The sequence below is a fragment of the Monodelphis domestica genome, chromosome 1 (assembly GCF_027887165.1).
Source record: "Monodelphis domestica isolate mMonDom1 chromosome 1, mMonDom1.pri, whole genome shotgun sequence".
Taxonomy (NCBI): Eukaryota; Metazoa; Chordata; class Mammalia; order Didelphimorphia; family Didelphidae; genus Monodelphis; species Monodelphis domestica.
Window position 1 is genome coordinate 628084044 of NC_077227.1, and position 9941 is coordinate 628093984.

The 9941-nt window shown below is 35.5% G+C and overlaps 1 pseudogene; it reads left to right on the forward strand.

The window, feature by feature from the left end:
* Positions 1 to 5875: 5875 nt before the first annotated feature.
* Positions 5876 to 6130, forward strand: LOC130453725 (trafficking protein particle complex subunit 2-like protein; annotated as a pseudogene).
* The last annotated feature ends 3811 nt before the right edge of the window (positions 6131 to 9941 follow it).

Sequence of the window (9941 nt, forward strand, 5' to 3'; positions counted from 1 at the left end):
TTAAAACTTCTCTGAATAAATATGTTTTCAAATATTTAGTGTCTGAGACAAGATTTGAAATGAGCAAATCACTGAATTTCCCTCATATGTGAAATGGGGATAATAATAATATATACTTAACATAGTTGTTCTGAGGAACAGAAACAAGAGCCTCTAAAGTACCTTGTAACCTTAAAGTTTTACATACATTTACTATTAGTATTATTATTATTTTACCATCTCATATCATTTCACCAGGGGATTCCTTACCCTAGGACAGGTGGATTAGTTCTTCATGACTCTTTTTATATTCTTAACGTGAGAATGGAGCTCTGTTATAGTGTAAAGTTACCAATTTCCTCCCAGCTGACTTTAAACTTAGGCTTAAGTTTCAAGCACTTCATTTTTCTTTTACCTTTAAGAAGAGGGCTTTATTTTGGCCTCTAACTTGATTTTTCCATATTTCTCTTTCACTTAATCAAAAATAAAGAGCTTAGTGAAATTCTGCAGGTTGCTAATATTGAATAGTCATGACTGCCTTCCAAACAGGTAGACTAGGAGTATTGTTGTGGAAATTCTCTGATTAGTTCATATGATTACATAATCTAATGCTTATGGACATATAACAATAATTAGAGAAAGAAAAAATGCTGGAACACAATTCCTTCCTGAGGAGCTATAAGTTGAGAAGTACAAGAGTCTGCTAATAAGCTTTTCTCTGTGTTGATTTCCTATGAGTTTCAAAGATGACCTAATCCAGGGGAAATAAAAAGAAAAATAAAACAAAACCCAAAACCATCTTTCGAGGAAACAAAAAAGAACAAACAGACACTTTAAAAACAGAATTTGTTTTTTATTAGAGCCATGTTTTTAAATGGTCCACGATTGGGAAAAAAAAAAAGACATATGTTTCTGAAAACAGCTTTTAAATTTTCATTGGCTTCCTTTAGAGCTGTGGTGCCTTCAGACATTTCTGACAGAATCAGAATGATGTCTCTTATTTGTCTGAAGCCCACAGCAAAGCTTTGGGTAATGCCAGATTTCTAAGAAATATCATGTCCTATATTAGGAACTGAGTGTAATGTTGGAGTGTGAAAAGGATTACAAGGTGAAATCAGAATAGAAATCATGGATCATGTGTGGAAAGGTTACTAAAACCTAATGTTTTCTTATTTTCAACTCTTAATTAAAAAGGAGTTGAGGGATAGTTCCAGGGAAAAGTCTGGGTGATAGCAATGGTGAGGTCCCACTTTTTCTTCTATCTGCACTAAAATCTGGAAAGCCTCTCTATTTCTAATCTATGGTAGTAATAACTGACAGTGATATCCTAGGGAAGATGAACACACTCTTTTGGTTGCTTTTTAGAAGATGAAGCAGCTTTGTGTAAGAGGGAAAAGACTCAGAAAGGGCTTAGAAGACATTATAGCCTACTTAGAAATGTTGGAGATGTTACATCATGTCAATATTGTTTCCTGTGTGACTAGAAAGACAGGCACATGACCCACATCTTTTCGGTCTGCTCACAAATTGATTACATATGCATTAGCTCTAAGTAATGGACTTTGAGTCAGAAAATGAATTCATTTCTTTCTACCTATCCTTACTATTCAGAATAATAGTATTAAAAAGGAAAACTATTATCCACATCATCATTGATGGTTTACAAAGAGGTTTATATGTATTATTTCATTTGATCCTTACAATAATTGGTGAAGGGAAGTGCTATTATGTCCTGAAAGAGGAAAGTAGGATTGAAGAATTAAATCACTTGCCTAGAGACATCTAGCTAGTAAGTATTTTAGGTAGACTTTGAATTCAGATCAAGTGTTCTATTCAATGTACTACCTTACCTGCCTTACATGACTAAAGAGGCAGAAATTCTCTGAACCTCTTGGTACTCATCTATAAAATGGGGATCATCATTCTTAGACTACCAGCTTCAAAAAGGAAGGAAAACAACTAGTTAATTGTCAAAAAGCTATATAAATAGAAGCTATTATTTATTAGCTATTTCAAATTAACTCTATGGAGCAAAAGTACTCCGTATCCTACCATGACTTTTCTTCTGCAACTTGCAAATCTCCTATTTCACACAAACCACGAGAGGCTATAGGGTCACTTCTGCTGCCTGGTTTCCCTTACCTCCCATAGGGAAGGACCAATCAGTGGTTACTGCTGAAAATTCTTCCAGATGCATGACATATATAAACTGCTCAGTCCTTATTTAGAAAATGAAATCCACTCAAACTTGCCACTTTTCATTTATTGAATGTTCAATATAATCATATATAATGACCTCAACCAAATGTGGACTAGTGTAGACAACACTGAAGCATTTTCCATGCCAATCCAACAAGCATTTATTTCACACCTACTTTGCATAAGGCACAGTGCTAGGTATTTGATACAAAAAATTAAAATGATTAAAAGAAAAAGTCCCTGCCCCCGAGTAAGCTCCCATCATGATATTTTGGAAGATGGTATTTATATCCTTCTTTTCTTTCTCTCTGAGTAATTATTTTGGTCACTAGAATGCTTGATATAGTCAGTGACCCGCTGTCTTGGCACTGGTTGCAATTGGCACTGCTTTTAAATAAAACCATCCTGCTCCTCTTTGCCTTGTGTAGGTCATCCATCTGTTCCTCTTCATTCTTGTGTTTTCCACTGAGCCCTCCACATCATTTTGTACAGTGCTGAGTTCAGTGCCATGAGTTTTGTGGTGCTAAATCACTGTGATTCAATGGTGACTTGAGAAGGACAAATTACAGTGGTATTAAAGAAAATCTTTGAGTGAATATTGTTGCATTTGGTTCACCCTCCAAACGACACCACTAGGGGCCATTTCTGCAAGGAGGTGGACCATTTGGCTCTGCCCCTTCTTGGACCATGTTGCAGTACATGTATACTTTCCTCTCTACTTCATGCTATGAGAATTTTAAACAAATCAGCACTATAGCAAGGTTTCTGGAATGGCCCCATCAATTTACTGTCTCATTGGTGATTACTTAACTACTTTACATCTTTGTGACATCCCAGACCATCACTTTCTTTCTTGGCCACTATTCCCTTATACATGGTGTCTGTCCTATTAGAATTTAAGGTCCTTGAGGACAGGTACAATTTTGTTTTTCTATTCTTATCCCCAGTGGCTAGCACCCTCCCTCCCTCCCTCTGTTCCTTCCTGATTTGTATGTGCATAGGTATTATCTATCAGTAATGAAGCTTCAGAAAAAAAATGCTTTGCATATGTATTTAATGAGGTGATGCTGTATGGTAAAAAGAGAGTTTTGCTTTAGAAAAACCCAGGGTGAGTACTGACTCTGACACTATGTGAGGCACTCAGTGTCCCCATGCAAGTCATTAAAACCAGGAATTGGAGAGCTTGTTTTTTAATGAAATGATAGAAGAAATGGAAGTTTGTGCCTCACTGAGAACATTCCTTACCAAATTAAAAAAAAAACAAAACCTTACAAGTCTGCTAAAAAAAAAGGAAAAAAAAACTATTTGTGATTAAAAGGGTGCTTTGAGTTGAGGAACTGTTTCTTTTTCTCCCTTTATATTTCTAGTGCAAAGGATAGTCTTACACAAAATACCTCCTTAAGAAATGAGAAATTTCTGATAGAATTGATATAGGGAGATGACTCCCAAAGGAATTAATTTATTTATTTTGGAAATTCTGTGGTAGACACATGATAGTTTTATTCTTTTACTTTTCTGAATGGCAATCACACAATTGTTGGTTGTATTTGTAGGTTTTGGTTTGCTTTTTTTGTTGCATTAAGTAGGCCCTTGAATGTCACACAATAGAGATGTGTGAGGTGAACAGTATATTTATTTGAGGGACTTTAAGCATCCAGTTCAGATTATGAGGGCTGATGAACTACAGAGATCAATTTACTGTCACTTATATAATGCAAATAAATGGAGTAGGCAGGCCCCCCTCTGACTTGCTGAGTGTTCCCTTTGTAGAGGGGATTGTGATTTTTGGCTTCAGGAGAACAGTAGGGGGACCAAACAAAGCAATGGTTTTTTTAAAATTTCCACCAGCCAAATCTTAGGTCTATTGCTTGCCAAGAATGTAACTGTAATTTACAGTATAAACACAAATTCAATTATATACTAGTTTAAATTAAGTTTGAACTGTACAATATAGTTCATGAGTGTCAGACTTTTAAATTTTTGTTCTTTTTGGGGGGTAGGTTGGGGAGAAAATCTCTTAAAGGAAAAGATTGTATATTTGAGAAGCATACAAAAGAAAAAGCTATAAGGAAGAGGAATTTCAGTTTAGTTTATCACATAATGTCACTATTAAAATTCAATAGCAACTATTGTCATTGTAACAATAACAAACTTCTGATTTTTTTTTTTTTGCTTCCTCCTCCTTGTCACTTAGCACAGTATTTGGCACAGAAAACTAATAAAAATGCATTATCATCTACCTATCTATCTATCTACCTATCTATCTATACATTTATCCACCTATCATCTACTTTATCTATCTATTTGGGCAATCCGAAGTCAAATATTACTGAAGCACTTTTGTGTACTCTACTCTGAACTTCTCATGTAATCTTTCATGTACCACTAAAGGAAATTTGGTTGAAGAAGTTTATATGTAGTGTGAATTCTGTCTTAGAAGCCAAGAACTAATAAAACCTTTGACACACTAAGGTCTTGTATCCCAAGAGATCAAAGGTAGAGGGAAAGGACCTACTTATACATATGTATTTATCGCAGCTTTTTTGTAGTGGTAAAGAATTGGAAATTGAAGGGATGGTCATCAATTGAAGAATTACTGAAAATGTTGTGGTATATGGTTGTAGCATATGGCACTATTGTGCCATAAGAAATGATGAAGAAGATGATCACAAAAAACCCTGGAGAATGTTGTACACAGTAATAGCAATAATGTATGATGATCAACTGTGAATGAATTATTATTAGTAATGCACAGATCCAATATAATTCCAGGGGACTCACGAAGAAAAAAGCTATCCATGGTCATAGAAGTAACAGAGTGTCTGAATGACTATTGAAGCATAACATTCTTCACTTTATTTACTCCATGAGTTTTTCTCTATTGTAAATGATACGTTTCTTCTTTCATAACATCATGAAATTGGAAATAAGTATTGTATAATAATACATATCTAGCCGATATCATGTTGCCTTGCCATTTTGGGGAAGGAAGAGGGAGGAGAGCACATGGATTGTAAAATGTCATAAAATGATTAGTGATTATAGTAATATGTGAAAAAGTTAAAATTGACAAAAAAAAGTCAAGAACTTAGACATACTTTCTTGGTCTTGCTTATTGCCAAAATCTCTACCTGGATTCTAACACAAAGCTCAGAGATAAAGCCTGTTTAAGAACAATTAGGAGGCAAAAATATGAAGGACAAGGAAAAAGCAAAATTTCTAGAGATATTTCCTTCTATTTCTTTTTTTCATGGTTATTAGAAAGATCAACTTGAAACAAAATTTCAAGGTATTTAAGATTTATCTTTGGAGATGTTTTCCTTTTTTAACACTCCTTGCTATACATGTATGTATTTTTGTTTGTTTCTTTGTTTGCCTGTGTTTCTAGTTCACACATGCTGACTTTTGTCTATAAATCTCTTGATAAAGAACCTTTTCAAGATTGTCTTCTTTGAAGGGTGGCCAATGCATACCAAAGATAAAGCTCTACCCATTCCTTCTCAGTTAGTGGTGATGTAGGAAAACTGGACCCTATGATATATTAATGGCTAATAAGAAAGGAGGCAGTTTAAGATGGAAGGTAAGCATTAAAAAAAAACAAACAAGCAAACAAACAAACAAGGCTCTTATCCAGCACATGAGGGGGCTGGGAAGTGAGAGGGTGGCCACATGACTGAATTCTTCCTCCAATACCAAGATGGCGGTATGTATCTTGGTGGTTGCCTAAAGGGAATTACCCAGTCTACATCTGAAGTATCCCAGCAGAGAATAAGCTGAAGTTCCATTACTGAGTACACACATATCTTGATGTGGTAGACTGAGAAAATGTTTTGAAAAGCTACATAATTCCTACACAGATATCATGTGCAACTTCTTCTATAACCCTGGAGACCATATTCATTATAAGGCCTTTGACAACATAGTCACTTCCATGATGGTATAGATTTGTTGAGAGAGTAGAGTTTCCAGCTCTTTCTAAAAATGCCATTTTGTAAATAACTATATCCTCTAGATGTGTGTACATATTGTCTTCGATGTACAATATAAAAGATGCTCTATTTGGATGTCCATAAACTATTGTATGAAGTAAAAGACTCAATTAACTTATTAATTTAAATTGATTTATCATTTCGTTTACTTGATGCTAGAAATCTAGACATAAGTCTCTCTTGGTAGAGAAGGGGATATTTTGAGGTAGTAGGCAGTGTGGTCCTGAATGTAGTTTTCTAAACAGAAAAGGAAGATTTTTGGATAGTGCCAGAAAATGTTGGAGCCAGCAACTCACTACTCTCAAGAATTTACTGTTAATTTTTCAGTCTGAGCATATACACAACAAAATTTGACAAATGCTACAAATCAGGACTTGATTTATTATTTTATTGATAGTCTATGATTAAAGGAAAAAGTATCAATAATGTAGATTACACTTTAAAGCATATTGTGGTTACATTTTTTCCCCAGAGAGCTGATGTTAAACATCCACCAGCACTCTCCTAAAACAGCCCAAAATATAAGTTTCCATGTTTGAGAGACAAGGGATCAAGCCATGTATATAGAAAAGTGGATTGCCTAGTGAGCATACTCCTTGAAATAATGTTTGTTCACACACTTGGCCAGTGTTCTTCTAGGTGAGCAGAACCATGATAATTGGCAAGCATTTATTAAGTATTATTAAATTATTTATTTGTGCTAGGTGTAGGTCTAGGTAGTGGTAGTGGGGGAGACCTAAACTCCTCATGAACTCTTGATTTTGCAATGAATTATTTAGATGGGGCAGATATGATGGGGACAGAATTACTTATTTAGCATCCTAAATCCCCTGAAAATGTCAAAAAGCCTTTAGGAATGATGGGTTCTTTTGGCAAAGAGGAACTTAACAGAATGTCAAGAGTTTGACCAGATGGAAACTCCAAGTTCAGTTCCCTTCTGAGGGCAGCTACTTTGTCTACTTTATGTGTTTATGATGTCTTTGGTGATTTCTTTACATCTTTTGCATTACTATGGAGTAAAATAAAAGCTTTCCTACCCATGGCCATCCCTAACTTTTGGGCCTTGTTAGAAGTAGAGAATCTCTATTAATTACCTTTGGGGAAATCTAGATGAGAAGTATACTCACCCTATGTTTGCAGATATCCTGGAACAAGTAACTCCAGGTGTGGGCAATGAGCCAAAGAGACAGAAATTGATTACTTCAAGTCAGTCCTGAGACTGGATCAGATCTTTGTGAATTGGGAGGAGGTCTTGGCCATAGGTAACAGGTTATGTGAGTTTGTGTGTGTGTGTGTGCGCGTGCGCACGTGTATTTGTGTGTAACACAAAATGGAATATTTATATGTACATATAAATGAAAATTAAGAAAAAATTGGCTTCTATTTAGGCACTTTTAATGAAAAACTAAATGTTTGAGTGGATAGAGAGCCAGGGTTGGAGTAAGGAAAATTTGATACAGCCTGAGATATATACTAGCAATGTGACACTAGGCAAGTCACTTAACCCTATATTTTTCAGTTTCCTCATCTGTAAAATGATCTGGAGACGGAAATGGCAAACAACTCCAATATCTTTGCCAAGAAAACCCCAAATAGGGTCAAAAACAGTTGGACAGGACTAAAAAGAATGAGGAAAAAAATTTAAACTTATTAGTAATAACAATGTGAGTAAAAAGAATTCAATAGATTGTAGGGTAGAGGAATTTAGTCTGATATTCCCCAGCTGGAGAAGGAGGCCAAAAGTGACTTGGGATGTCCAAAGTTTTGGAATATCTTAAAGAATGAAAAATGAACTTTGGAAGGTATAAACATTTTGGAGAAGAGTCTTATGGCCAATGTGGGTGTCACTGTATAATTCTGACTCCTTGGCTAATTCTTAGGCCAGTTATCCCCTGCACTTTCCTGAAACTGAGCTGGCAGAGGCAAACTAGATACATCTTGCAATCGATTATAATTTATGGCATTTTATAAGGATTACAATTTCACCTAAGTACCACATAAGTGGCTTATTTAAACATCTCAGTTATATTTTATAAGGTGGATTTCTTGTATGCTTAAGGGGAAAAATGAAGCCATTAAGATTTGCTCTTTGGCATTGTCTTCAGTATTTCCATTAGTTAGGCAAATTAAAGATTATATTATGCTATTAAGAACAGCTGGTCTTATTAAATCAGGCTCTCTAAAATGTAAACAAATGGGCTCTATCTCCTCTGCCTAAAGCTGTCAGATCAACACGTTCATTAAGGGGATTTTCAGCCAAATGGGTCCAGAGTTTTTTCACTGTTGGCCACCTTATAGAATAGGAACCAGAAGCTATCACTTACTTTTGAAATAGATGACTTCCCTGACAAATCTCTTCTTCTCCTTAACTATAATCTTGGAATTATAGTCTTGGGTGTTAAGGAAACAAGGATTTACATAGTTGGTAAGGGTTTCAGAGATGATCTGAGTTTGTTAAATGCTATGGCCTTCTTGAAATTGCTTTGCTTACTTTCTTTGACAATTTGTATTTACTTCTCTGCATTCCTCTTGAATTTTATCTCCCCCAGGCTCCCATGGAAGGTAAGTTTGTTGAGAGCAGACTGATATATTTTTCTTTGTTTCTCTGGCATTGGAGACTGGGCTTTACACAGAGTTGTTTAATGAATGCAGAAGTGGTTAACCCTCTCCTTGTGCAGATGAAAGAACTGAGGCCTGCTGACAGCGAGTGATTTGGTCAAGGTTGCACAGCTAGTTAGAAGCACAGCCATGCCTTCTCATTTCTAGGCCAGTTCTTTTCTTTACCAAAGGATGTGACCCTCATTTCTAATATCTACCTTGCTTTGTCAGGACTCAGAGAACTTGGAAGTTTGGGATCTTCATTTTATTTCCCCCCACTGTCTCAGTTTTGAATCCTCGAATGTGATGAATAAACCCTTCAATGTTAAAGCCCATGGATCTATTGACTTTTTGGGATAAAGGGATTTATGATACCCTTCCTTGGTACTATCTTCATTATTTCCCTTTGTTAGGTAAATAAAAGATTTTATTATGCTGTATAATAACAACTTCTACCCCACAGGGTTATTGTGAGGATCAAATGAGATAAATATTTGTAAAGTACTTAAGATAATTTGTTAAATTTTCTGTATTAAACATTTACACTTCAGAAATCAGTAAATGCTACAAAGTAAAGTTTGATTTAATATTTTGTTGATTTTGCAGACCTGAGAAAGCAAATGTAAAATCTTAATGAGGCAAATTAAACTTAAAATTGTGTTTTGCAAACATTTTTTTGGGGGGGAGGGCCAGTGGTTAAATTTTTACCAGCACATACATCTCTGTTTCCTCCAATATCTAACCAGTCCATTGCCTCTTTGCTGGGCTTATGGGAATGAGGGGAAATATCAGAGTTGCTTTTAACTTGCTCTTCTCTTACTCGTGATTTGGAAGCATGCCTTACGATTCTTGGTCTTATGCATTTATATCAATTGATTGGCTTCATTCTTCCAATTGTGTTTTTTGTAGAAGTAAATTTTGTTACATAAACTGAAAAAATCTGAAAGTCGGCATCTCTTTTCTATCAGTCATTGTCAGTTCTTTTTTCATCATCTGTTTCTAGGGTATGTTGTCATGGCTATGTTTTGTCTGATGTGGGATAAACCAATGATATTAAATCATGTATTTCCCAGGATGGAGAGGCATAGGACCACAATAAACTGAGCCCATTAGGTAAAGCTATTGAGATTACCTTAGGACTTTCACAGTGATGCTTTTCTGGGATGTTTGCTCCTC